This window comes from Limanda limanda, chromosome 5 (assembly GCF_963576545.1).
Source record: "Limanda limanda chromosome 5, fLimLim1.1, whole genome shotgun sequence".
Lineage (NCBI taxonomy): Eukaryota > Metazoa > Chordata > Actinopteri > Pleuronectiformes > Pleuronectidae > Limanda > Limanda limanda.
In genome coordinates this window covers 27,868,727-27,894,980 of record NC_083640.1, presented here as the reverse complement: position 1 = coordinate 27,894,980, position 26,254 = coordinate 27,868,727, and the positions used below count along the sequence as shown (strand labels likewise).

Sequence of the window (26,254 nt, the reverse complement as noted above, 5' to 3'; positions counted from 1 at the left end):
TGACTAAGACCAAAACGCATCTTACTGTATAAAGTTGCTTTTCTATTTCAAATCTCAGGGGTTCAAGACCCTTTGTGCTTTAAATTGCATATTATTGTTCACAACTTGGGGAGGATATTGGCAATAATAGTGAAAGAACAAACACACATGTTTTTTTCGTGAAATGCCATTGCATTCGTCACAAACAACTGGCCAGTATGGGGATTGAACCCATGACCTTGGCGTTATTAGCACCACGCTCTGACCATCTGAGCTAACCGGCCACAATATAGTGAGGATAGACTCCATTTATTATTCCACTGTTCCTTTGCACAGGGAAAACCACAGTAGAAGTGTAGTATGATTAAGTAAACGACTCACTATGCCTTATTGAGATATTTTGTACACATACACATACACATGGTTACAAAAAACTTATATAAAGTAAGATATTTCATGGATCAATCTTTCGGTCATGTATTTAAATTCAGAGAAGCTTTAATCAATGATTGGATCGCTCTACGTTAAACCTGACAACAGAGCACTAAGACCAAGTGGCCTAATGGACAAGGCGTCTGACTTCGAATCAGAAGATTGAGGGTTCGAGTCCATTCGTGGTTGAATGTTCCTCAATTTACAAAAATATCTACATTGTAGTGCCTTAAGTAAAAAATTAAATGCTGGATGTGGTGTACACACAATGAAAAAAAGCTCACCAACAATTGACTAAGACCAAAACACATCTCACTGTATAAAGTTGCTTTTCTATTTAAAATCTCAGGGGTTCAAGACCCTTTGTGCTTTAAAATAGCATGTTATTGTTCACAACTTGGGGAGGATACTGGCAATAATAGTGAAAGAACAAACACACATGTTTTTTTTGGTGAAATGGCATTGCAGACGTTACAAACAACTGGCCAGTATGGGGATTGAACCCATGACCTTGGCGTTATTAGCACCATGCTCTGACCATCTGAGCTAACCGGCAACAAAATAAGTGAAAATAGACTCCATTCATTTGTCCAGTGTTCATTTTGCACAGGGTGAACAACAGTAAAAGGGCAGTAACAAATATCTACAGTGTAGTGCCTTAAGTAAAAAATTAAATGCTGGATGTGGTGTACACACAATGAAAAAAAGCTCACCAACAATTGACTAAGACCAAAACACATCTTACTTTATAAAGTTGCTTTTCTATTTCAAATCTCAGGGGTTCAAGACCCTTTGTGCTTTAAAATAGCATATTATTGTTCACAACTTGGGGAGGATACTGGCAATAATAGTGGAAGAACAAACACATGTTTTTTTTGGTGAAATGGCATTGCAGACGTTACAAACAACTGGCCAGTATGCATATGACCTTGGCGTTATTAGCACCACGCTCTGACCATCTGAGCTAACCGGCCACAATATAGTGAGGATATACTCCATTTATTATTCCACTGTTCATTTTGCACAGGGAAAACCACAGTAGAAGTGCAATATGATTTAGTAAACGACTCACTACGCCTTATTGAGATATTTTGTACACATACACATGGTTACAAAAAACGTATATAAAGTAAGATATTTCATGGATCAATCTTTCGGTCATGTATTTAAATTCAGAGAAGCTTGAATCAATGATTGGATCGCTCTACGTTAAACCTGACAACAGAGCACTAAGACCACGTGGCCTAATGGACAAGGCGTCTGACTTCGAATCAGAAGATTGAGGGTTCGAGTCCCTTCGTGGTTGAATGTTCCTCAATTTACATAAATATATACATTGTAGTGCCTTAAGTAAAAAATTAAATGCTGGTTGTGGTGTACACACAATGAAAAAAAGCTCACCAACAATTGACTAAGACCAAAACACATCTTACTGTATAAAGTTGCTTTTCTATTTAAACTCTCATGGGTTCAAGACCCTTTGTGCTTTAAAATAGCATGTTATTGTTCACTACTTGGAGAGGAATCTGGCAATAACAGTGAGAGATAAAACACAAGGCTGTTTTTTTGATGAAATGGCATTGCATTCGTTACAAACAACTGGCCAGTATGGGGCTTGAACCCATGACCTTGGCGTTATTAGCACCACGCTCTGACCATCTGAGCTAACCGGCCACAATACAGTGAGGATAGACTCCATTTATTATTCCACTGTTCCTTTTGCACAGGGAAAACCACAGTAGAAGTGCAGTATGATTTAGTAAACGACTCACTATGCCTTATTGAGATATTTTGTACACATACACATGGTTACAAAAAACGTATATAAAGTAAGATATTTCATGGATCAATCTTTCGGTCATGTATTTAAATTCAGAGAAGCTTTAATCAATGATTGGATCGCTCTACGTTAAACCTGACAACAGAGCACTAAGACCACGTGGCCTAATGGACAAGGCGTCTGACTTCGAATCAGAAGATTGAGGGTTCGAGTCCCTTCGTGGTTGAATGTTCCTCAATTTACAAAAATATATACATTGTAGTGCCTTAAGTAAAAAATTAAATGCTGGATGTGGTGTACACACAATGAAAAAAAGCTCACCAACAATTGACTAAGACCAAAACACATCTTACTGTATAAAGTTGCTTTTCTATTTAAACTCTCATGGGTTCAAGACCCTTTGTGCTTTAAAATAGCATGTTATTGTTCACTACTTGGAGAGGAATCTGGCAATAACAGTGAGAGATCAAACACAAGGCTGTTTTTTTGATGAAATGGCATTGCATTCGTTACAAACAACTGGCCAGTATGGGGCTTGAACCCATGACCTTGGCGTTATTAGCACCACGCTCTGACCATCTGAGCTAACCGGCCACAATGTAGTGAAGAGAACTAAGACCACGTGGCCTAATGGACAAGGCGTCTGACTTTGAATCAGAAGATTGAGGATTCGAGTCCCTTTGTCGTTGAATGTTCCACAATTTACACAAATATCTACATTGTAGTGCCTTAAGTAAAAATGAAATGCTGGATGTGGTGTACACACAATGAAAAAAAGCTCACCAACAATTGACTAAGACCAAAACGCATCTTACTGTATAAAGTTGCTTTTCTATTTCAAATCTCAGGGGTTCAAGACCCTTTGTGCTTTAAATTGCATATTATTGTTCACAACTTGGGGAGGATATTGGCAATAATAGTGAAAGAACAAACACACATGTTTTTTTTGGTGAAATGCCATTGCATTTGTCACAAACAACTGGCCAGTATGGGGATTGAACCCATGACCTTGGCGTTATTAGCACCACGCTCTGACCATCTGAGCTAACCGGCAGCAATATAATGAGGATAGTCTCCATTTATTATTCCACTGTTCCTTTTGCACAGGGAAAACCACAGTAGAAGTGTAGTATGATTAAGTAAATGACTCACTATGCCTTATTGAGATATTTTGTACACATACACATACACATGGTTACAAAAAACTTATATAAAGTAAGATATTTCATGGATCAATCTTTCGGTCATGTATTTAAATTCAGAGAAGCTTTAATCAATGATTGGATCGCTCTACGTTAAACCTGACAACAGAGCACTAAGACCAAGTGGCCTAATGGACAAGGCGTCTGACTTCGAATCAGAAGATTGAGGGTTCGAGTCCATTCGTGGTTGAATGTTCCTCAATTTACAAAAATATCTACATTGTAGTGCCTTAAGTAAAAAATTAAATGCTGGATGTGGTGTACACACAATGAAAAAAAGCTCACCAACAATTGACTAAGACCAAAACACATCTCACTGTATAAAGTTGCTTTTCTATTTAAAATCTCAGGGGTTCAAGACCCTTTGTGCTTTAAAATAGCATGTTATTGTTCACAACTTGGGGAGGATACTGGCAATAATAGTGAAAGAACAAACACACATGTTTTTTTTGGTGAAATGGCATTGCAGACGTTTCAAACAACTGGCCAGTATGGGGATTGAACCCATGACCTTGGCGTTATTAGCACCATGCTCTGACCATCTGAGCTAACCGGCCACAAAATAAGTGAAAATAGACTCCATTCATTTGTCCAGTGTTCATTTTGCACAGGGTGAACAACAGTAAAAGGGCAGTAACAAATATCTACAGTGTAGTGCCTTAAGTAAAAAATTAAATGCTGGATGTGGTGTACACACAATGAAAAAAAGCTTACCAACAATTGACTAAGACCAAAACACATCTTACTGTATAAAGTTGCTTTTCTATTTCAAATCTCAGGGGTTCAAGACCCTTTGTGCTTCAAAATAGCATATTATTGTTCACAACTTGGGGAGGATACTGGCAATAATAGTGAAAGAACAAACACATGTTTTTTTTGGAGAAATGGCATTGCAGACGTTACAAACAACTGGCCAGTATGCATATGACCTTGGCGTTATTAGCACCACGCTCTGACCATCTGAGCTAACCGGCCACAATATAGTGAGGATAGACTCCATTTATTATTCCACTGTTCATTTTGCACAGGGAAAACCACAGTAGAAGTGCAGTATGATTTAGTAAACGACTCACTATGCCTTATTGAGATATTTTGTACACATACACATGGTTACAAAAAACCTATATAAAGTAAGATATTTCATGGATCAATCTTTCGGTCATGTATTTAAATTCAGAGAAGCTTTAATCAATGATTGGATCGCTCTACGTTAAACCTGACAACAGAGCACTAAGACCACGTGGCCTGATGGACAAGGCGTCTGACTTCGAATCAGAAGATTGAGGGTTCGAGTCCCTTCGTGGTTGAATGTTCCTCAATTTACATAAATATATACATTGTAGTGCCTTAAGTAAAAAATTAAATGCTGGTTGTGGTGTACACACAATGAAAAAAAGCTCACCAACAATTGACTAAGACCAAAACACATCTTACTGTATAAAGTTGCTTTTCTATTTAAACTCTCATGGGTTCAAGACCCTTTGTGCTTTAAAACAGCATGTTATTGTTCACTACTTGGAGAGGAATCTGGCAATAACAGTGAGAGATCAAACACAAGGCTGTTTTTTTGATGAAATGGCATTGCATTCGTTACAAACAACTGGCCAGTATGGGGCTTGAACCCATGACCTTGGCGTTATTAGCACCACGCTCTGACCATCTGAGCTAACCGGCCACAATACAGTGAGGATAGACTCCATTTATTATTCCACTGTTCCTTTTGCACAGGGAAAACCACAGTAGAAGTGCAGTATGATTTAGTAAACGACTCACTATGCCTTATTGAGATATTTTGTACACATACACATGGTTACAAAAAACGTATATAAAGTAAGATATTTCATGGATCAATCTTTCGGTCATGTATTTAAATTCAGAGAAGCTTTAATCAATGATTGGATCGCTCTACGTTAAACCTGACAACAGAGCACTAAGACCACGTGGCCTAATGGACAAGGCGTCTGACTTCGAATCAGAAGATTGAGGGTTCGAGTCCCTTCGTGGTTGAATGTTCCTCAATTTACAAAAATATATACATTGTAGTGCCTTAAGTAAAAAATTAAATGCTGGATGTGGTGTACACACAATGAAAAAAAGCTCACCAACAATTGACTAAGACCAAAACACATCTTACTGTATAAAGTTGCTTTTCTATTTAAACTCTCATGGGTTCAAGACCCTTTGTGCTTTAAAATAGCATGTTATTGTTCACTACTTGGAGAGGAATCTGGCAATAACAGTGAGAGATCAAACACAAGGCTGGTTTTTTGATGAAATGGCATTGCATTCGTTACAAACAACTGGCCAGTATGGGGCTTGAACCCATGACCTTGGCGTTATTAGCACCACGCTCTGACCATCTGAGCTAACCGGCCACAATGTAGTGAAGAGAACTAAGACCACGTGGCCTAATGGACAAGGCGTCTGACTTTGAATCAGAAGATTGAGGATTCGAGTCCCTTTGTCGTTGAATGTTCCACAATTTACACAAATATCTACATTGTAGTGCCTTAAGTAAAAATGAAATGCTGGATGTGGTGTACACACAATGAAAAAAAGCTCACCAACAATTGACTAAGACCAAAACGCATCTTACTGTATAAAGTTGCTTTTCTATTTCAAATCTCAGGGGTTCAAGACCCTTTGTGCTTTAAATTGCATATTATTGTTCACAACTTGGGGAGGATATTGGCAATAATAGTGAAAGAACAAACACACATGTTTTTTTCGTGAAATGCCATTGCATTCGTCACAAACAACTGGCCAGTATGGGGATTGAACCCATGACCTTGGCGTTATTAGCACCACGCTCTGACCATCTGAGCTAACCGGCCACAATATAGTGAGGATAGACTCCATTTATTATTCCACTGTTCCTTTTGCACAGGGAAAACCACAGTAGAAGTGTAGTATGATTAAGTAAACGACTCACTATGCCTTATTGAGATATTTTGTACACATACACATACACATGGTTACAAAAAACTTATATAAAGTAAGATATTTCATGGATCAATCTTTCGGTCATGTATTTAAATTCAGAGAAGCTTTAATCAATGATTGGATCGCTCTACGTTAAACCTGACAACAGAGCACTAAGACCAAGTGGCCTAATGGACAAGGCGTCTGACTTCGAATCAGAAGATTGAGGGTTCGAGTCCATTCGTGGTTGAATGTTCCTCAATTTACAAAAATATCTACATTGTAGTGCCTTAAGTAAAAAATTAAATGCTGGATGTGGTGTACACACAATGAAAAAAAGCTCACCAACAATTGACTAAGACCAAAACACATCTCACTGTATAAAGTTGCTTTTCTATTTAAAATCTCAGGGGTTCAAGACCCTTTGTGCTTTAAAATAGCATGTTATTGTTCACAACTTGGGGAGGATACTGGCAATAATAGTGAAAGAACAAACACACATGTTTTTTTTGGTGAAATGGCATTGCAGACGTTACAAACAACTGGCCAGTATGGGGATTGAACCCATGACCTTGGCGTTATTAGCACCATGCTCTGACCATCTGAGCTAACCGGCCACAAAATAAGTGAAAATAGACTCCATTCATTTGTCCAGTGTTCATTTTGCACAGGGTGAACAACAGTAAAAGGGCAGTAACAAATATCTACAGTGTAGTGCCTTAAGTAAAAATGAAATGCTGGATGTGGTGTACACACAATGAAAAAAAGCTCACCAACAATTGACTAAGACCAAAACGCATCTTACTGTATAAAGTTGCTTTTCTATTTCAAATCTCAGGGGTTCAAGACCCTTTGTGCTTTAAATTGCATATTATTGTTCACAACTTGGGGAGGATATTGGCAATAATAGTGAAAGAACAAACACACATGTTTTTTTTGTGAAATGCCATTGCATTCGTCACAAACAACTGGCCAGTATGGGGATTGAACCCATGACCTTGGCGTTATTAGCACCACGCTCTGACCATCTGAGCTAACCGGCCACAATATAGTGAGGATAGACTCCATTTATTATTCCACTGTTCCTTTTGCACAGGGAAAACCACAGTAGAAGTGTAGTATGATTAAGTAAACGACTCACTATGCCTTATTGAGATATTTTGTACACATACACATACACATGGTTACAAAAAACTTATATAAAGTAAGATATTTCATGGATCAATCTTTCGGTCATGTATTTAAATTCAGAGAAGCTTTAATCAATGATTGGATCGCTCTACGTTAAACCTGACAACAGAGCACTAAGACCAAGTGGCCTAATGGACAAGGCGTCTGACTTCGAATCAGAAGATTGAGGGTTCGAGTCCATTCGTGGTTGAATGTTCCTCAATTTACAAAAATATCTACATTGTAGTGCCTTAAGTAAAAAATTAAATGCTGGATGTGGTGTACACACAATGAAAAAAAGCTCACCAACAATTGACTAAGACCAAAACACATCTCACTGTATAAAGTTGCTTTTCTATTTAAAATCTCAGGGGTTCAAGACCCTTTGTGCTTTAAAATAGCATGTTATTGTTCACAACTTGGGGAGGATACTGGCAATAATAGTGAAAGAACAAACACACATGTTTTTTTTGGTGAAATGGCATTGCAGACGTTACAAACAACTGGCCAGTATGGGGATTGAACCCATGACCTTGGCGTTATTAGCACCATGCTCTGACCATCTGAGCTAACCGGCCACAAAATAAGTGAAAATAGACTCCATTCATTTGTCCAGTGTTCATTTTGCACAGGGTGAACAACAGTAAAAGGGCAGTAACAAATATCTACAGTGTAGTGCCTTAAGTAAAAAATTAAATGCTGGATGTGGTGTACACACAATGAAAAAAAGCTCACCAACAATTGACTAAGACCAAAACACATCTTACTGTATAAAGTTGCTTTTCTATTTCAAATCTCAGGGGTTCAAGACCCTTTGTGCTTTAAAATAGCATATTATTGTTCACAACTTGGGGAGGATACTGGCAATAATAGTGAAAGAACAAACACATGTTTTTTTTGGTGAAATGGCATTGCAGACGTTACAAACAACTGGCCAGTATGCATATGACCTTGGCGTTATTAGCACCACGCTCTGACCATCTGAGCTAACCGGCCACAATATAGTGAGGATATACTCCATTTATTATTCCACTGTTCATTTTGCACAGGGAAAACCACAGTAGAAGTGCAATATGATTTAGTAAACGACTCACTACGCCTTATTGAGATATTTTGTACACATACACATGGTTACAAAAAACGTATATAAAGTAAGATATTTCATGGATCAATCTTTCGGTCATGTATTTAAATTCAGAGAAGCTTGAATCAATGATTGGATCGCTCTACGTTAAACCTGACAACAGAGCACTAAGACCACGTGGCCTAATGGACAAGGCGTCTGACTTCGAATCAGAAGATTGAGGGTTCGAGTCCCTTCGTGGTTGAATGTTCCTCAATTTACAAAAATATCTACATTGTAGTGCCTTAAGTAAAAAATTTAATGCTGGATGTGGTGTACACACAATGAAAAAAAGCTCACCAACAATTGACTAAGACCAAAACACATCTTACTGTATAAAGTTGCTTTTCTATTTAAACTCTCATGGGTTCAAGACCCTTTGTGCTTTAAAATAGCATGTTATTGTTCACTACTTGGAGAGGAATCTGGCAATAACAGTGAGAGATCAAACACAAGGCTGTTTTTTTGATGAAATGGCATTGCATTCGTTACAAACAACTGGCCAGTATGGGGCTTGAACCCATGACCTTGGCGTTATTAGCACCACGCTCTGACCATCTGAGCTAACCGGCCACAATGTAGTGAAGAGAACTAAGACCACGTGGCCTAATGGACAAGGCGTCTGACTTTGAATCAGAAGATTGAGGATTCGAGTCCCTTTGTCGTTGAATGTTCCACAATTTACACAAATATCTACATTGTAGTGCCTTAAGTAAAAATGAAATGCTGGATGTGGTGTACACACAATGAAAAAAAGCTCACCAACAATTGACTAAGACCAAAACGCATCTTACTGTATAAAGTTGCTTTTCTATTTCAAATCTCAGGGGTTCAAGACCCTTTGTGCTTTAAATTGCATATTATTGTTCACAACTTGGGGAGGATATTGGCAATAATAGTGAAAGAACAAACACACATGTTTTTTTTGGTGAAATGCCATTGCATTTGTCACAAACAACTGGCCAGTATGGGGATTGAACCCATGACCTTGGCGTTATTAGCACCACGCTCTGACCATCTGAGCTAACCGGCAGCAATATAATGAGGATAGTCTCCATTTATTATTCCACTGTTCCTTTTGCACAGGGAAAACCACAGTAGAAGTGTAGTATGATTAAGTAAATGACTCACTATGCCTTATTGAGATATTTTGTACACATACACATACACATGGTTACAAAAAACTTATATAAAGTAAGATATTTCATGGATCAATCTTTCGGTCATGTATTTAAATTCAGAGAAGCTTTAATCAATGATTGGATCGCTCTACGTTAAACCTGACAACAGAGCACTAAGACCAAGTGGCCTAATGGACAAGGCGTCTGACTTCGAATCAGAAGATTGAGGGTTCGAGTCCATTCGTGGTTGAATGTTCCTCAATTTACAAAAATATCTACATTGTAGTGCCTTAAGTAAAAAATTAAATGCTGGATGTGGTGTACACACAATGAAAAAAAGCTCACCAACAATTGACTAAGACCAAAACACATCTCACTGTATAAAGTTGCTTTTCTATTTAAAATCTCAGGGGTTCAAGACCCTTTGTGCTTTAAAATAGCATGTTATTGTTCACAACTTGGGGAGGATACTGGCAATAATAGTGAAAGAACAAACACACATGTTTTTTTTGGTGAAATGGCATTGCAGACGTTTCAAACAACTGGCCAGTATGGGGATTGAACCCATGACCTTGGCGTTATTAGCACCATGCTCTGACCATCTGAGCTAACCGGCCACAAAATAAGTGAAAATAGACTCCATTCATTTGTCCAGTGTTCATTTTGCACAGGGTGAACAACAGTAAAAGGGCAGTAACAAATATCTACAGTGTAGTGCCTTAAGTAAAAAATTAAATGCTGGATGTGGTGTACACACAATGAAAAAAAGCTTACCAACAATTGACTAAGACCAAAACACATCTTACTGTATGAAGTTGCTTTTCTATTTCAAATCTCAGGGGTTCAAGACCCTTTGTGCTTCAAAATAGCATATTATTGTTCACAACTTGGGGAGGATACTGGCAATAATAGTGAAAGAACAAACACATGTTTTTTTTGGAGAAATGGCATTGCAGACGTTACAAACAACTGGCCAGTATGCATATGACCTTGGCGTTATTAGCACCACGCTCTGACCATCTGAGCTAACCCGCCACAATACAGTGAGGATAGACTCCATTTATTATTCCACTGTTCCTTTTGCACAGGGAAAACCACAGTAGAAGTGCAGTATGATTTAGTAAACGACTCACTATGCCTTATTGAGATATTTTGTACACATACACATGGTTACAAAAAACGTATATAAAGTAAGATATTTCATGGATCAATCTTTCGGTCATGTATTTAAATTCAGAGAAGCTTTAATCAATGATTGGATCGCTCTACGTTAAACCTGACAACAGAGCACTAAGACCACGTGGCCTAATGGACAAGGCGTCTGACTTCGAATCAGAAGATTGAGGGTTCGAGTCCCTTCGTGGTTGAATGTTCCTCAATTTACAAAAATATATACATTGTAGTGCCTTAAGTAAAAAATTAAATGCTGGATGTGGTGTACACACAATGAAAAAAAGCTCACCAACAATTGACTAAGACCAAAACACATCTTACTGTATAAAGTTGCTTTTCTATTTAAACTCTCATGGGTTCAAGACCCTTTGTGCTTTAAAATAGCATGTTATTGTTCACTACTTGGAGAGGAATCTGGCAATAACAGTGAGAGATCAAACACAAGGCTGTTTTTTTGATGAAATGGCATTGCATTCGTTACAAACAACTGGCCAGTATGGGGCTTGAACCCATGACCTTGGCGTTATTAGCACCACGCTCTGACCATCTGAGCTAACCGGCCACAATGTAGTGAAGAGAACTAAGACCACGTGGCCTAATGGACAAGGCGTCTGACTTTGAATCAGAAGATTGAGGATTCGAGTCCCTTTGTGGTTGAATGTTCCACAATTTACACAAATATCTACATTGTAGTGCCTTAAGTAAAAATGAAATGCTGGATGTGGTGTACACACAATGAAAAAAAGCTCACCAACAATTGACTAAGACCAAAACGCATCTTACTGTATAAAGTTGCTTTTCTATTTCAAATCTCAGGGGTTCAAGACCCTTTGTGCTTTAAATTGCATATTATTGTTCACAACTTGGGGAGGATATTGGCAATAATAGTGAAAGAACAAACACAAATGGTATTTTTGGTGAAATGCCATTGCATTCGTCACAAACAACTGGCCAGTATGGGGATTGAACCCATGACCTTGGCGTTATTAGCACCATGCTCTGACCATCTGAGCTAACCGGCCACAAAATAAGTGAAAATAGACTCCATTCATTTGTCCAGTGTTCATTTTGCACAGGGTGAACAACAGTAAAAGGGCAGTAACAAATATCTACAGTGTAGTGCCTTAAGTAAAAAATTAAATGCTGGATGTGGTGTACACACAATGAAAAAAAGCTTACCAACAATTGACTAAGACCAAAACACATCTTACTGTATAAAGTTGCTTTTCTATTTCAAATCTCAGGGGTTCAAGACCCTTTGTGCTTTAAAATAGCATATTATTGTTCACAACTTGGGGAGGATACTGGCAATAATAGTGAAAGAACAAACACATGTTTTTTTTGGTGAAATGGCATTGCAGACGTTACAAACAACTGGCCAGTATGCATATGACCTTGGCGTTATTAGCACCACGCTCTGACCATCTGAGCTAACCGGCCACAATATAGTGAGGATAGACTCCATTTATTATTCCACTGTTCATTTTGCACAGGGAAAACCACAGTAGAAGTGCAATATGATTTAGTAAACGACTCACTACGCCTTATTGAGATATTTTGTACACATACACATGGTTACAAAAAACGTATATAAAGTAAGATATTTCATGGATCAATCTTTCGGTCATGTATTTAAATTCAGAGAAGCTTTAATCAATGATTGGATCGCTCTACGTTAAACCTGACAACAGAGCACTAAGACCACGTGGCCTAATGTACAAGGCGTCTGACTTTGAATCAGAAGATTGAGGATTCGAGTCCCTTTGTGGTTGAATGTTCCTCAATTTACAAAAATATCTACATTGTAGTGCCTTAAGTAAAAAATTAAATGCTGGATGTGGTGTACACACAATGAAAAAAAGCTCACCAACAATTGACTAAGACCAAAACACATCTCACTGTATAAAGTTGCTTTTCTATTTAAAATCTCAGGGGTTCAAGACCCTTTGTGCTTTAAAATAGCATGTTATTGTTCACAACTTGGGGAGGATACTGGCAATAATAGTGAAAGAACAAACACACATGTTTTTTTTGGTGAAATGGCATTGCAGACGTTACAAACAACTGGCCAGTATGGGGATTGAACCCATGACCTTGGCGTTATTAGCACCATGCTCTGACCATCTGAGCTAACCGGCCACAACGTAGTGAAGAGAACTAAGACCACGTGGCCTAATGGACAAGGCGTCTGACTTTGAATCAGAAGATTGAGGATTCGAGTCCCTTTGTGGTTGAATGTTCCACAATTTACACAAATATCTACATTGTAGTGCCTTAAGTAAAAATGAAATGCTGGATGTGGTGTACACACAATGAAAAAAAGCTCACCAACAATTGACTAAGACCAAAACACATCTCACTGTATAAAGTTGCTTTTCTATTTAAAATCTCAGGGGTTCAAGACCCTTTGTGCTTTAAAATAGCATGTTATTGTTCACAACTTGGGGAGGATACTGGCAATAATAGTGAAAGAACAAACACACAGGTTTTTTTTGGTGAAATGCCATTGCAGACGTTACAAACAACTTGCCAGTATGGGGATTGAACCCATGACCTTGGCGTTATTAGCACCATGCTCTGACCATCTGAGCTAACCGGCCACAAAATAAGTGAAAATAGACTCCATTCATTTGTCCAGTGTTCATTTTGCACAGGGTGAACAACAGTAAAAGGGCAGTAACAAATATCTACAATGTAGTGCCTTAAGTAAAAAATTAAATGCTGGATGTGGTGTACACACAATGAAAAAAAGCTTACCAACAATTGACTAAGACCAAAACACATCTTACTGTATAAAGTTGCTTTTCTATTTCAAATCTCAGGGGTTCAAGACCCTTTGTGCTTTAAAATAGCATATTATTGTTCACAACTTGGGGAGGATACTGGCAATAATAGTGAAAGAACAAACACATGTTTTTTTTTGGTGAAATGGCATTGCAGACGTTACAAACAACTGGCCAGTATGCATATGACCTTGGCGTTATTAGCACCACGCTCTGACCATCTGAGCTAACCGGCCACAATATAGTGAGGATAGACTCCATTTATTATTCCACTGTTCATTTTGCACAGGGAAAACCACAGTAGAAGTGCAATATGATTTAGTAAACGACTCACTATGCCTTATTGAGATATTTTGTACACATACACATGGTTACAAAAAAACGTATATAAAGTAAGATATTTCATGGATCAATCTTTCGGTCATGTATTTAAATTCAGAGAAGCTTTAATCAATGATTGGATCGCTCTACGTTAAACCTGACAACAGAGCACTAAGACCACGTGGCCTAATGGACAAGGCGTCTGACTTCGAATCAGAAGATTGAGGGTTCGAGTCCCTTCGTGGTTGAATGTTCCTCAATTTACATAAATATATACATTGTAGTGCCTTAAGTAAAAAATTAAATGCTGGATGTGGTGTACACACAATGAAAAAAAAGCTCACCAACAATTGACTAAGACCAAAACACATCTTACTGTATAAAGTTGCTTTTCTATTTAAACTCTCATGGGTTCAAGACCCTTTGTGCTTTAAAATAGCATGTTATTGTTCACTACTTGGAGAGGAATCTGGCAATAACAGTGAGAGATCAAACACAAGGCTTTTTTTTTGATGAAATGGCATTGCATTCGTTACAAACAACTGGCCAGTATGGGGCTTGAACCAATGACCTTGGCGTTATTAGCACCACGCTCTAACCATCTGAGCTAACCGGCCACAACGTAGTGAAGAGAACTAAGACCACGTGGCCTAATGGACAAGGCGTCTGACTTTGAATCAGAAGATTGAGGATTCGAGTCCCTTTGTGGTTGAATGTTCCACAATTTACACAAATATCTACATTGTAGTGCCTTAAGTAAAAATGAAATGCTGGATGTGGTGTACACACAATGAAAAAAAACTCACCAACAATTGACTAAGACCAAAACACATCTTACTGTAAAAAGTTGCTTTTCTATTTCAAATCTCAGGGGTTCAAGACCCTTTGTGCTTTAAAATAGCATATTATTGTTCACAACTTGGGGAGGATACTGGCAATAATAGCAAAAGAACAAACACACATGTTTTTTTTGGTGGAATGCCATTGCATTCGTTACTGACCATCTGAGCTAACCGGCCACAAACTAAGTGAAAATAGACTCCATTCATTTGTCCAGTGTTCATTTTGCACAGGGTGAACAACAGTAGAAGGGCAGTAACAAATATCTACAGTGTAGTGCCTTAAGTAAAAAATTAAATGCTGGATGTGGTGTACACACAATGAAAAAAAGCTCACCAACAATTGACTAAGACCAAAACACATCTTACTGTATAAAGTTGCTTTTCTATTTCAAATCTCAGGGGTTCAAGACCCTTTGTGCTTTAAAATAGCATGTTATTGTTCACTACTTGGAGAGGAATCTGGCAATAACAGTGAGAGATCAAACACAAGGCTGTTTTTTTGATGAAATGGTATTGCATTCGTTACAAACAACTGGCCAGTATGGGGCTTGAACCCATGACCTTGGCGTTATTAGCACCACGCTCTGACCATCTGAGCTAACCGGCCACAATATAGTGAGGATAGACTCCATTTATTATTCCACTGTTCCTTTTGCACAGGGAAAACCACAGTAGAAGTGCAGTATGATTTAGTAAACGACTCACTATGCCTTATTGAGATATTTTGTACACATACACATGGTTACAAAAAACGTATATAAAGTAAGATATTTCATGGATCAATCTTTCGGTCATGTATTTAAATTCAGAGAAGCTTTAATCAATGATTGGATCGCTCTACGTTAAACCTGACAACAGAGCACTAAGACCACGTGGCCTAATGGACAAGGCGTCTGACTTCGAATCAGAAGATTGAGGGTTCGAGTCCCTTCGTGGTTGAATGTTCCTCAATGTACAAAAATATCTACATTGTAGTGCCTTAAGTAAAAAATTAAATGCTGGATGTGGTGTACAGACAATGAAAAAAAGCTCACCAACAATTGACTAAGGCCAAAACACATCTTACTGTATAAAGTTGCTTTTCTATTTAAACTCTCATGGGTTCAAGACCCTTTGTGCTTTAAAATAGCATGTTATTGTTCACTACTTGGAGAGGAATCTGGCAATAACAGTGAGAGATCAAACACAAGGCTGTTTTTTTGATGAAATGGCATTGCATTCGTTACAAACAACTGGCCAGTATGGGGCTTGAACCGATGACCTTGGCGTTATTAGCACCACGCTCTGACCATCTGAGCTAACCGGCCACAATATAGTGAGGATAGACTCCATTTATTATTCCACTGTTCCTTTTGCACAGGGAAAACCACAGTAGAAGTGCAGTATGATTTAGTAAACGACTCACTATGCCTTATTGAGATATTTTGTACACATACACATGGTTACAAAAAACGTATATAAAGTAAGATATTTCATGGATCAATCTTTCGGTCATGTATTTAAATTCAGAGAAGCTTTAATCAATGATTGGATCGCTCTACGTTAAACCTGACAACAGAGCACTAAGACCACGTGGCCTAATGGACAAGGCGTCTGACTTCGAATCAGAAGATTGAGGGTTCGAGTCCCTTCGTGGTTGAATGTTCCTCAATGTACAAAAATATCTACATTGTAGTGCCTTAAGTAAAAAATTAAATGCTGGATGTGGTGTACAGACAATGAAAAAAAGCTCACCAACAATTGACTAAGGCCAAAACACATCTTACTGTATAAAGTTGCTTTTCTATTTAAACTCTCATGGGTTCAAGACCCTTTGTGCTTTAAAATAGCATGTTATTGTTCACTACTTGGAGAGGAATCTGGCAATAACAGTGAGAGATCAAACACAAGGCTGTTTTTTTGATGAAATGGCATTGCATTCGTTACAAACAACTGGCCAGTATGGGGCTTGAACCGATGACCTTGGCGTTATTAGCACCACGCTCTGACCATCTGAGCTAACCGGCCACAACGTAGTGAAGAGAACTAAGACCACGTGGCCTAATGGACAAGGCGTCTGACTTTGAATCAGAAGATTGAGGATTCGAGTCCCTTTGTGGTTGAATGTTCCACAATTTACACAAATATCTACATTGTAGTGCCTTAAGTAAAAATGAAATGCTGGATGTGGTGTACACACAATGAAAAAAAGCTCACCAACAATTGACTAAGACCAAAACGCATCTTACTGTATAAAGTTGCTTTTCTATTTCAAATCTCAGGGGTTCAAGACCCTTTGTGCTTTAAATTGCATATTATTGTTCACAACTTGGGGAGGATATTGGCAATAATAGTGAAAGAACAAACACAAATGGTTTTTTTGGTGAAATGCCATTGCATTCGTCACAAACAACTGGCCAGTATGGGGATTGAACCCATGACCTTGGCGTTATTAGCACCACGCTCTGACCATCTGAGCTAACCGGCCACAAACTAAGCAAAAATAGACTCCATTCATTTGTCCAGTGTTCATTTTGCACAGGGTGAACAACAGTAGAAGGGCAGTAACAAATATCTACAGTGTAGTGCCTTAAGTAAAAAATTAAATGCTGGATGTGGTGTACACACAATGAAAAAAAACTCACCAACAATTGACTAAGACCAAAACACATCTTACTGTATAAAGTTGCTTTTCTATTTCAAATCTCAGGGGTTCAAGACCCTTTGTGCTTTAAAATAGCATATTATTGTTCACAACTTGGGGAGGATACTGGCAATAATAGCAAAAGAACAAACACACATGTTTTTTTTGGTGGAATGCCATTGCATTCGTTACTGACCATCTGAGCTAACCGGCCACAAACTAAGTGAAAATAGACTCCATTCATTTGTCCAGTGTTCATTTTGCACAGGGTGAACAACAGTAGAAGGGCAGTAACAAATATCTACAGTGTAGTGCCTTAAGTAAAAAATTAAATGCTGGATGTGGTGTACACACAATGAAAAAAAGCTCACCAACAATTGACTAAGGCCAAAACACATCTTACTGTATAAAGTTGCTTTTCTATTTCAAATCTCAGGGGTTCAAGACCCTTTGTGCTTTAAAATAGCATGTTATTGTTCACTACTTGGAGAGGAATCTGGCAATAACAGTGAGAGATCAAACACAAGGCTGTTTTTTTGATAAAATGGTATTGCATTCGTTACAAACAACTGGCCAGTATGGGGCTTGAACCCATGACCTTGGCGTTATTAGCACCACGCTCTGACCATCTGAGCTAACCGGCCACAATATAGTGAGGATAGACTCCATTTATTATTCCACTGTTCCTTTTGCACAGGGAAAACCACAGTAGAAGTGCAGTATGATTTAGTAAACGACTCACTATGCCTTATTGAGATATTTTGTACACATACACATGGTTACAAAAAACGTATATAAAGTAAGATATTTCATGGATCAATCTTTCGGTCATGTATTTAAATTCAGAGAAGCTTTAATCAATGATTGGATCGCTCTACGTTAAACCTGACAACAGAGCACTAAGACCACGTGGCCTAATGGACAAGGCGTCTGACTTCGAATCAGAAGATTGAGGGTTCGAGTCCCTTCGTGGTTGAATGTTCCTCAATGTACAAAAATATCTACATTGTAGTGACTTAAGTAAAAAATTAAATGCTGGATGTGGTGTACAGACAATGAAAAAAAGCTCACCAACAATTGACTAAGGCCAAAACACATCTTACTGTATAAAGTTGCTTTTCTATTTAAACTCTCATGGGTTCAAGACCCTTTGTGCTTTAAAATAGCATGTTATTGTTCACTACTTGGAGAGGAATCTGGCAATAACAGTGAGAGATCAAACACAAGGCTGTTTTTTTGATGAAATGGCATTGCATTCGTTACAAACAACTGGCCAGTATGGGGCTTGAACCGATGACCTTGGCGTTATTAGCACCACGCTCTGACCATCTGAGCTAACCGGCCACAACGTAGTGAAGAGAACTAAGACCACGTGGCCTAATGGACAAGGCGTCTGACTTTGAATCAGAAGATTGAGGATTCGAGTCCCTTTGTGGTTGAATGTTCCACAATTTACACAAATATCTACATTGTAGTGCCTTAAGTAAAAATGAAATGCTGGATGTGGTGTACACACAATGAAAAAAAGCTCACCAACAATTGACTAAGACCAAAACGCATCTTACTGTATAAAGTTGCTTTTCTATTTCAAATCTCAGGGGTTCAAGACCCTTTGTGCTTTAAATTGCATGTTATTGTTCACAACTTGGGGAGGATATTGGCAATAATAGTGAAAGAACAAACACACATGTTTTTTTTGGTGAAATGCCATTGCATTCGTCACAAACAACTGGCCAGTATGGGGATTGAACCCATGACCTTGGCTTTATTAGCACCACGCTCTGACCATCTGAGCTAACCGGCCACAATATAGTGAAGAGAACTAAGACCACGTGGCCTAATGGACAAGGCGTCTGACTTTGAATCAGAAGATTGAGGATTCGAGTCACTTTGTGGTTGAATGTTCCACAATTTACACAAATATCTACATTGTAGTGCCTTAAGTAAAAATGAAATGCTGGATGTGGTGTACACACAATGAAAAAAAGCTCACCAACAATTGACTAAGACCAAAACGCATCTTACTGTATAAAGTTGCTTTTCTATTTCAAATCTCAGGGGTTCAAGACCCTTTGTGCTTTAAATTGCATATTATTGTTCACAACTTGGGGAGGATATTGGCAATAATAGTGAAAGAACAAACACAAATGGTTTTTTTGGTGAAATGCCATTGCATTCGTCACAAACAACTGGCCAGTATGGGGACTGAACCCATGACCTTGGCGTTATTAGCACCACGCTCTGACCATCTGAGCTAACCGGCCACAAACTAAGCAAAAATAGACTCCATTCATTTGTCCAGTGTTCATTTTGCACAGGGTGAACAACAGTAGAAGGGCAGTAACAAATATCTACAGTGTAGTGCCTTAAGTAAAAAATTAAATGCTGGATGTGGTGTACACACAATGAAAAAAAACTCACCAACAATTGACTAAGACCAAAACACATCTTACTGTATAAAGTTGCTTTTCTATTTCAAATCTCAGGGGTTCAAGACCCTTTGTGCTTTAAAATAGCATATTATTGTTCACAACTTGGGGAGGATACTGGCAATAATAGCAAAAGAACAAACACACATGTTTTTTTTGGTGGAATGCCATTGCATTCGTTACTGACCATCTGAGCTAACCGGCCACAAACTAAGTGAAAATAGACTCCATTCACTTGTCCAGTGTTCATTTTGCACAGGGTGAACAACAGTAGAAGGGCAGTAACAAATATCTACAGTGTAGTGCCTTAAGTAAAAAATTAAATGCTGGATGTGGTGTACACACAATGAAAAAAAGCTCACCAACAATTGACTAAGACCAAAACACATCTTACTGTATAAAGTTGCTTTTCTATTTCAAATCTCAGGGGTTCAAGACCCTTTGTGCTTTAAAATAGCATGTTATTGTTCACTACTTGGAGAGGAATCTGGCAATAACAGTGAGAGATCAAACACAAGGCTGTTTTTTTGATGAAATGGTATTGCATTCGTTACAAACAACTGGCCAGTATGGGGCTTGAACCCATGACCTTGGCGTTATTAGCACCACGCTCTGACCATCTGAGCTAACCGGCCACAACGTAGTGAAGAGAACTAAGACCACGTGGCCTAATGGACAAGGCGTCTGACTTTGAATCAGAAGATTGAGGATTCGAGTCCCTTTGTGGTTGAATGTTCCACAATTTACACAAATATCTACATTGTAGTGCCTTAAGTAAAAATGAAATGCTGGATGTGGTGTACACACAATGAAAAAAAACTCACCAACAATTGACTAAGACCAAAACACATCTTACTGTATAAAGTTGCTTTTCTATTTCAAATCTCAGGGGTTCAAGACCCTTTGTGCTTTAAAATAGCATATTATTGTTCACAACTTGGGGAGGATATTGGCAATAATAGTGAAAGAACAAACACACATGTTTTTTTTGGTGAAATGCCATTGCATTCGTCACAAACAACTGGCCAGTATGGGGATTGAACCCATGACCTTGGCTTTATTAGCACCACGCTCTGACCATCTGAGCTAACCGGCCACAATGTAGTGAAGAGAACTAAGACCACGTGGCCTAATGGACAAGGCGTCTGACTTTGAATCAGAAGATTGAGGATTCGAGTCACTTTGTGGTTGAATGTTCCACAATTTACACAAATATCTACATTGTAGTGCCTTAAGTAAAAATGAAATGCTGGATGTGGTGTACACACAATGAAAAAAAGCTCACCAACAATTGACTAAGACCAAAACGCATCTTACTGTATAAAGTTGCTTTTCTATTTCAAATCTCAGGGGTTCAAGACCCTTTGTGCTTTAAATTGCATATTATTGTTCACAACTTGGGGAGGATATTGGCAATAATAGTGAAAGAACAAACACAAATGGTTTTTTTGGTGAAATGCCATTGCATTCGTCACAAACAACTGGCCAGTATGGGGACTGAACCCATGACCTTGACGTTATTAGCACCACGCTCTGACCATCTGAGCTAACCGGCCACAAACTAAGCAAAAATAGACTCCATTCATTTGTCCAGTGTTCATTTTGCACAGGGTGAACAACAGTAGAAGGGCAGTAACAAATATCTACAGTGTAGTGCCTTAAGTAAAAAATTAAATGCTGGATGTGGTGTACACACAATGAAAAAAAACTCACCAACAATTGACTAAGACCAAAACACATCTTACTGTATAAAGTTGCTTTTCTATTTCAAATCTCAGGGGTTCAAGACCCTTTGTGCTTTAAAATAGCATATTATTGTTCACAACTTGGGGAGGATACTGGCAATAATAGCAAAAGAACAAACACACATGTTTTTTTTGGTGGAATGCCATTGCATTCGTTACTGACCATCTGAGCTAACCGGCCACAAACTAAGTGAAAATAGACTCCATTCATTTGTCCAGTGTTCATTTTGCACAGGGTGAACAACAGTAGAAGGGCAGTAACAAATATCTACAGTGTAGTGCCTTAAGTAAAAAATTAAATGCTGGATGTGGTGTACACACAATGAAAAAAAGCTCACCAACAATTGACTAAGACCAAAACACATCTTACTGTATAAAGTTGCTTTTCTATTTCAAATCTCAGGGGTTCAAGACCCTTTGTGCTTTAAAATAGCATGTTATTGTTCACTACTTGGAGAGGAATCTGGCAATAACAGTGAGAGATCAAACACAAGGCTGTTTTTTTGATGAAATGGTATTGCATTCGTTACAAACAACTGGCCAGTATGGGGCTTGAACCCATGACCTTGGCGTTATTAGCACCACGCTCTGACCATCTGAGCTAACCGGCCACAATATAGTGAGGATAGACTCCATTTATTATTCCACTGTTCCTTTTGCACAGGGAAAACCACAGTAGAAGTGCAGTATGATTTAGTAAACGACTCACTATGCCTTATTGAGATATTTTGTACACATACACATGGTTACAAAAAACGTATATAAAGTAAGATATTTCATGGATCAATCTTTCGGTCATGTATTTAAATTCAGAGAAGCTTTAATCAATGATTGGATCGCTCTACGTTAAACCTGACAACAGAGCACTAAGACCACGTGGCCTAATGGACAAGGCGTCTGACTTCGAATCAGAAGATTGAGGGTTCGAGTCCCTTCGTGGTTGAATGTTCCTCAATGTACAAAAATATCTACATTGTAGTGCCTTAAGTAAAAAATTAAATGCTGGATGTGGTGTACAGACAATGAAAAAAAGCTCACCAACAATTGACTAAGGCCAAAACACATCTTACTGTATAAAGTTGCTTTTCTATTTAAACTCTCATGGGTTCAAGACCCTTTGTGCTTTAAAATAGCATGTTATTGTTCACTACTTGGAGAGGAATCTGGCAATAACAGTGAGAGATCAAACACAAGGCTGTTTTTTTGATGAAATGGCATTGCATTCGTTACAAACAACTGGCCAGTATGGGGCTTGAACCGATGACCTTGGCGTTATTAGCACCACGCTCTGACCATCTGAGCTAACCGGCCACAACGTAGTGAAGAGAACTAAGACCACGTGGCCTAATGGACAAGGCGTCTGACTTTGAATCAGAAGATTGAGGATTCGAGTCCCTTTGTGGTTGAATGTTCCACAATTTACACAAATATCTACATTGTAGTGCCTTAAGTAAAAATGAAATGCTGGATGTGGTGTACACACAATGAAAAAAAGCTCACCAACAATTGACTAAGACCAAAACGCATCTTACTGTATAAAGTTGCTTTTCTATTTCAAATCTCAGGGGTTCAAGACCCTTTGTGCTTTAAATTGCATATTATTGTTCACAACTTGGGGAGGATATTGGCAATAATAGTGAAAGAACAAACACAAATGGTTTTTTTGGTGAAATGCCATTGCATTCGTCACAAACAACTGGCCAGTATGGGGATTGAACCCATGACCTTGGCGTTATTAGCACCACGCTCTGACCATCTGAGCTAACCGGCCACAAACTAAGCAAAAATAGACTCCATTCATTTGTCCAGTGTTCATTTTGCACAGGGTGAACAACAGTAGAAGGGCAGTAACAAATATCTACAGTGTAGTGCCTTAAGTAAAAAATTAAATGCTGGATGTGGTGTACACACAATGAAAAAAAACTCACCAACAATTGACTAAGACCAAAACACATCTTACTGTATAAAGTTGCTTTTCTATTTCAAATCTCAGGGGTTCAAGACCCTTTGTGCTTTAAAATAGCATATTATTGTTCACAACTTGGGGAGGATACTGGCAATAATAGCAAAAGAACAAACACACATGTTTTTTTTGGTGGAATGCCATTGCATTCGTTACTGACCATCTGAGCTAACCGGCCACAAACTAAGTGAAAATAGACTCCATTCATTTGTCCAGTGTTCATTTTGCACAGGGTGAACAACAGTAGAAGGGCAGTAACAAATATCTACAGTGTAGTGCCTTAAGTAAAAAATTAAATGCTGGATGTGGTGTACACACAATGAAAAAAAGCTCACCAACAATTGACTAAGGCCAAAACACATCTTACTGTATAAAGTTGCTTTTCTATTTCAAATCTCAGGGGTTCAAGACCCTTTGTGCTTTAAAATAGCATGTTATTGTTCACTACTTGGAGAGGAATCTGGCAATAACAGTGAGAGATCAAACACAAGGCTGTTTTTTTGATAAAATGGTATTGCATTCGTTACAAACAACTGGCCAGTATGGGGCTTGAACCCATGACCTTGGCGTTATTAGCACCACGCTCTGACCATCTGAGCTAACCGGCCACAATATAGTGAGGATAGACTCCATTTATTATTCCACTGTTCCTTTTGCACAGGGAAAACCACAGTAGAAGTGCAGTATGATTTAGTAAACGACTCACTATGCCTTATTGAGATATTTTGTACACATACACATGGTTACAAAAAACGTATATAAAGTAAGATATTTCATGGATCAATCTTTCGGTCATGTATTTAAATTCAGAGAAGCTTTAATCAATGATTGGATCGCTCTACGTTAAACCTGACAACAGAGCACTAAGACCACGTGGCCTAATGGACAAGGCGTCTGACTTCGAATCAGAAGATTGAGGGTTCGAGTCCCTTCGTGGTTGAATGTTCCTCAATGTACAAAAATATCTACATTGTAGTGACTTAAGTAAAAAATTAAATGCTGGATGTGGTGTACAGACAATGAAAAAAAGCTCACCAACAATTGACTAAGGCCAAAACACATCTTACTGTATAAAGTTGCTTTTCTATTTAAACTCTCATGGGTTCAAGACCCTTTGTGCTTTAAAATAGCATGTTATTGTTCACTACTTGGAGAGGAATCTGGCAATAACAGTGAGAGATCAAACACAAGGCTGTTTTTTTGATGAAATGGCATTGCATTCGTTACAAACAACTGGCCAGTATGGGGCTTGAACCGATGACCTTGGCGTTATTAGCACCACGCTCTGACCATCTGAGCTAACCGGCCACAACGTAGTGAAGAGAACTAAGACCACGTGGCCTAATGGACAAGGCGTCTGACTTTGAATCAGAAGATTGAGGATTCGAGTCCCTTTGTGGTTGAATGTTCCACAATTTACACAAATATCTACATTGTAGTGCCTTAAGTAAAAATGAAATGCTGGATGTGGTGTACACACAATGAAAAAAAGCTCACCAACAATTGACTAAGACCAAAACGCATCTTACTGTATAAAGTTGCTTTTCTATTTCAAATCTCAGGGGTTCAAGACCCTTTGTGCTTTAAATTGCATGTTATTGTTCACAACTTGGGGAGGATATTGGCAATAATAGTGAAAGAACAAACACACATGTTTTTTTTGGTGAAATGCCATTGCATTCGTCACAAACAACTGGCCAGTATGGGGATTGAACCCATGACCTTGGCTTTATTAGCACCACGCTCTGACCATCTGAGCTAACCGGCCACAATATAGTGAAGAGAACTAAGACCACGTGGCCTAATGGACAAGGCGTCTGACTTTGAATCAGAAGATTGAGGATTCGAGTCACTTTGTGGTTGAATGTTCCACAATTTACACAAATATCTACATTGTAGTGCCTTAAGTAAAAATGAAATGCTGGATGTGGTGTACACACAATGAAAAAAAGCTCACCAACAATTGACTAAGACCAAAACGCATCTTACTGTATAAAGTTGCTTTTCTATTTCAAATCTCAGGGGTTCAAGACCCTTTGTGCTTTAAATTGCATATTATTGTTCACAACTTGGGGAGGATATTGGCAATAATAGTGAAAGAACAAACACAAATGGTTTTTTTGGTGAAATGCCATTGCATTCGTCACAAACAACTGGCCAGTATGGGGACTGAACCCATGACCTTGGCGTTATTAGCACCACGCTCTGACCATCTGAGCTAACCGGCCACAAACTAAGCAAAAATAGACTCCATTCATTTGTCCAGTGTTCATTTTGCACAGGGTGAACAACAGTAGAAGGGCAGTAACAAATATCTACAGTGTAGTGCCTTAAGTAAAAAATTAAATGCTGGATGTGGTGTACACACAATGAAAAAAAACTCACCAACAATTGACTAAGACCAAAACACATCTTACTGTATAAAGTTGCTTTTCTATTTCAAATCTCAGGGGTTCAAGACCCTTTGTGCTTTAAAATAGCATATTATTGTTCACAACTTGGGGAGGATACTGGCAATAATAGCAAAAGAACAAACACACATGTTTTTTTTGGTGGAATGCCATTGCATTCGTTACTGACCATCTGAGCTAACCGGCCACAAACTAAGTGAAAATAGACTCCATTCACTTGTCCAGTGTTCATTTT

At 38.5% G+C, this 26,254-nt stretch overlaps 28 non-coding genes across 28 annotated transcripts; 12 read left to right on the top strand and 16 right to left on the bottom strand.

The window, feature by feature from the left end:
- Positions 1–189: 189 nt before the first annotated feature.
- Positions 190–263, bottom strand: trnai-aau (transfer RNA isoleucine (anticodon AAU)). Its single transcript has one exon. It is a non-coding gene; the product is annotated as a tRNA-Ile (tRNA).
- A 1,381-nt stretch (positions 264–1,644) lies between these two features.
- trnar-ucg (transfer RNA arginine (anticodon UCG)) lies at positions 1,645–1,717 on the top strand. The gene has a single exon. It is a non-coding gene; the product is annotated as a tRNA-Arg (tRNA).
- A 294-nt stretch (positions 1,718–2,011) lies between these two features.
- trnai-aau (transfer RNA isoleucine (anticodon AAU)) lies at positions 2,012–2,085 on the bottom strand. The gene has a single exon. It is a non-coding gene; the product is annotated as a tRNA-Ile (tRNA).
- A 259-nt stretch (positions 2,086–2,344) lies between these two features.
- Positions 2,345–2,417, top strand: trnar-ucg (transfer RNA arginine (anticodon UCG)). Its single transcript has one exon. It is a non-coding gene; the product is annotated as a tRNA-Arg (tRNA).
- Positions 2,418–2,711: 294 nt separating this feature from the next.
- Positions 2,712–2,785, bottom strand: trnai-aau (transfer RNA isoleucine (anticodon AAU)). Its single transcript has one exon. It is a non-coding gene; the product is annotated as a tRNA-Ile (tRNA).
- Positions 2,786–4,627: 1,842 nt separating this feature from the next.
- Positions 4,628–4,700, top strand: trnar-ucg (transfer RNA arginine (anticodon UCG)). Its single transcript has one exon. It is a non-coding gene; the product is annotated as a tRNA-Arg (tRNA).
- Positions 4,701–4,994: 294 nt separating this feature from the next.
- trnai-aau (transfer RNA isoleucine (anticodon AAU)) lies at positions 4,995–5,068 on the bottom strand. Its single transcript has one exon. It is a non-coding gene; the product is annotated as a tRNA-Ile (tRNA).
- A 259-nt stretch (positions 5,069–5,327) lies between these two features.
- On the top strand, positions 5,328–5,400 carry trnar-ucg (transfer RNA arginine (anticodon UCG)). The gene has a single exon. It is a non-coding gene; the product is annotated as a tRNA-Arg (tRNA).
- A 294-nt stretch (positions 5,401–5,694) lies between these two features.
- On the bottom strand, positions 5,695–5,768 carry trnai-aau (transfer RNA isoleucine (anticodon AAU)). The gene has a single exon. It is a non-coding gene; the product is annotated as a tRNA-Ile (tRNA).
- A 385-nt stretch (positions 5,769–6,153) lies between these two features.
- On the bottom strand, positions 6,154–6,227 carry trnai-aau (transfer RNA isoleucine (anticodon AAU)). Its single transcript has one exon. It is a non-coding gene; the product is annotated as a tRNA-Ile (tRNA).
- A 1,057-nt stretch (positions 6,228–7,284) lies between these two features.
- On the bottom strand, positions 7,285–7,358 carry trnai-aau (transfer RNA isoleucine (anticodon AAU)). The gene has a single exon. It is a non-coding gene; the product is annotated as a tRNA-Ile (tRNA).
- A 1,382-nt stretch (positions 7,359–8,740) lies between these two features.
- trnar-ucg (transfer RNA arginine (anticodon UCG)) lies at positions 8,741–8,813 on the top strand. Its single transcript has one exon. It is a non-coding gene; the product is annotated as a tRNA-Arg (tRNA).
- A 294-nt stretch (positions 8,814–9,107) lies between these two features.
- Positions 9,108–9,181, bottom strand: trnai-aau (transfer RNA isoleucine (anticodon AAU)). The gene has a single exon. It is a non-coding gene; the product is annotated as a tRNA-Ile (tRNA).
- A 1,842-nt stretch (positions 9,182–11,023) lies between these two features.
- Positions 11,024–11,096, top strand: trnar-ucg (transfer RNA arginine (anticodon UCG)). The gene has a single exon. It is a non-coding gene; the product is annotated as a tRNA-Arg (tRNA).
- A 294-nt stretch (positions 11,097–11,390) lies between these two features.
- Positions 11,391–11,464, bottom strand: trnai-aau (transfer RNA isoleucine (anticodon AAU)). Its single transcript has one exon. It is a non-coding gene; the product is annotated as a tRNA-Ile (tRNA).
- Positions 11,465–14,181: 2,717 nt separating this feature from the next.
- On the top strand, positions 14,182–14,254 carry trnar-ucg (transfer RNA arginine (anticodon UCG)). Its single transcript has one exon. It is a non-coding gene; the product is annotated as a tRNA-Arg (tRNA).
- A 1,127-nt stretch (positions 14,255–15,381) lies between these two features.
- On the bottom strand, positions 15,382–15,455 carry trnai-aau (transfer RNA isoleucine (anticodon AAU)). The gene has a single exon. It is a non-coding gene; the product is annotated as a tRNA-Ile (tRNA).
- A 259-nt stretch (positions 15,456–15,714) lies between these two features.
- On the top strand, positions 15,715–15,787 carry trnar-ucg (transfer RNA arginine (anticodon UCG)). The gene has a single exon. It is a non-coding gene; the product is annotated as a tRNA-Arg (tRNA).
- A 627-nt stretch (positions 15,788–16,414) lies between these two features.
- trnar-ucg (transfer RNA arginine (anticodon UCG)) lies at positions 16,415–16,487 on the top strand. The gene has a single exon. It is a non-coding gene; the product is annotated as a tRNA-Arg (tRNA).
- Positions 16,488–17,241: 754 nt separating this feature from the next.
- trnai-aau (transfer RNA isoleucine (anticodon AAU)) lies at positions 17,242–17,315 on the bottom strand. Its single transcript has one exon. It is a non-coding gene; the product is annotated as a tRNA-Ile (tRNA).
- A 726-nt stretch (positions 17,316–18,041) lies between these two features.
- trnai-aau (transfer RNA isoleucine (anticodon AAU)) lies at positions 18,042–18,115 on the bottom strand. The gene has a single exon. It is a non-coding gene; the product is annotated as a tRNA-Ile (tRNA).
- A 259-nt stretch (positions 18,116–18,374) lies between these two features.
- Positions 18,375–18,447, top strand: trnar-ucg (transfer RNA arginine (anticodon UCG)). Its single transcript has one exon. It is a non-coding gene; the product is annotated as a tRNA-Arg (tRNA).
- Positions 18,448–20,461: 2,014 nt separating this feature from the next.
- trnai-aau (transfer RNA isoleucine (anticodon AAU)) lies at positions 20,462–20,535 on the bottom strand. The gene has a single exon. It is a non-coding gene; the product is annotated as a tRNA-Ile (tRNA).
- A 1,647-nt stretch (positions 20,536–22,182) lies between these two features.
- Positions 22,183–22,256, bottom strand: trnai-aau (transfer RNA isoleucine (anticodon AAU)). The gene has a single exon. It is a non-coding gene; the product is annotated as a tRNA-Ile (tRNA).
- A 259-nt stretch (positions 22,257–22,515) lies between these two features.
- On the top strand, positions 22,516–22,588 carry trnar-ucg (transfer RNA arginine (anticodon UCG)). The gene has a single exon. It is a non-coding gene; the product is annotated as a tRNA-Arg (tRNA).
- Positions 22,589–23,342: 754 nt separating this feature from the next.
- trnai-aau (transfer RNA isoleucine (anticodon AAU)) lies at positions 23,343–23,416 on the bottom strand. The gene has a single exon. It is a non-coding gene; the product is annotated as a tRNA-Ile (tRNA).
- A 726-nt stretch (positions 23,417–24,142) lies between these two features.
- On the bottom strand, positions 24,143–24,216 carry trnai-aau (transfer RNA isoleucine (anticodon AAU)). Its single transcript has one exon. It is a non-coding gene; the product is annotated as a tRNA-Ile (tRNA).
- Positions 24,217–24,475: 259 nt separating this feature from the next.
- Positions 24,476–24,548, top strand: trnar-ucg (transfer RNA arginine (anticodon UCG)). Its single transcript has one exon. It is a non-coding gene; the product is annotated as a tRNA-Arg (tRNA).
- Positions 24,549–26,254: the final 1,706 nt, after the last annotated feature.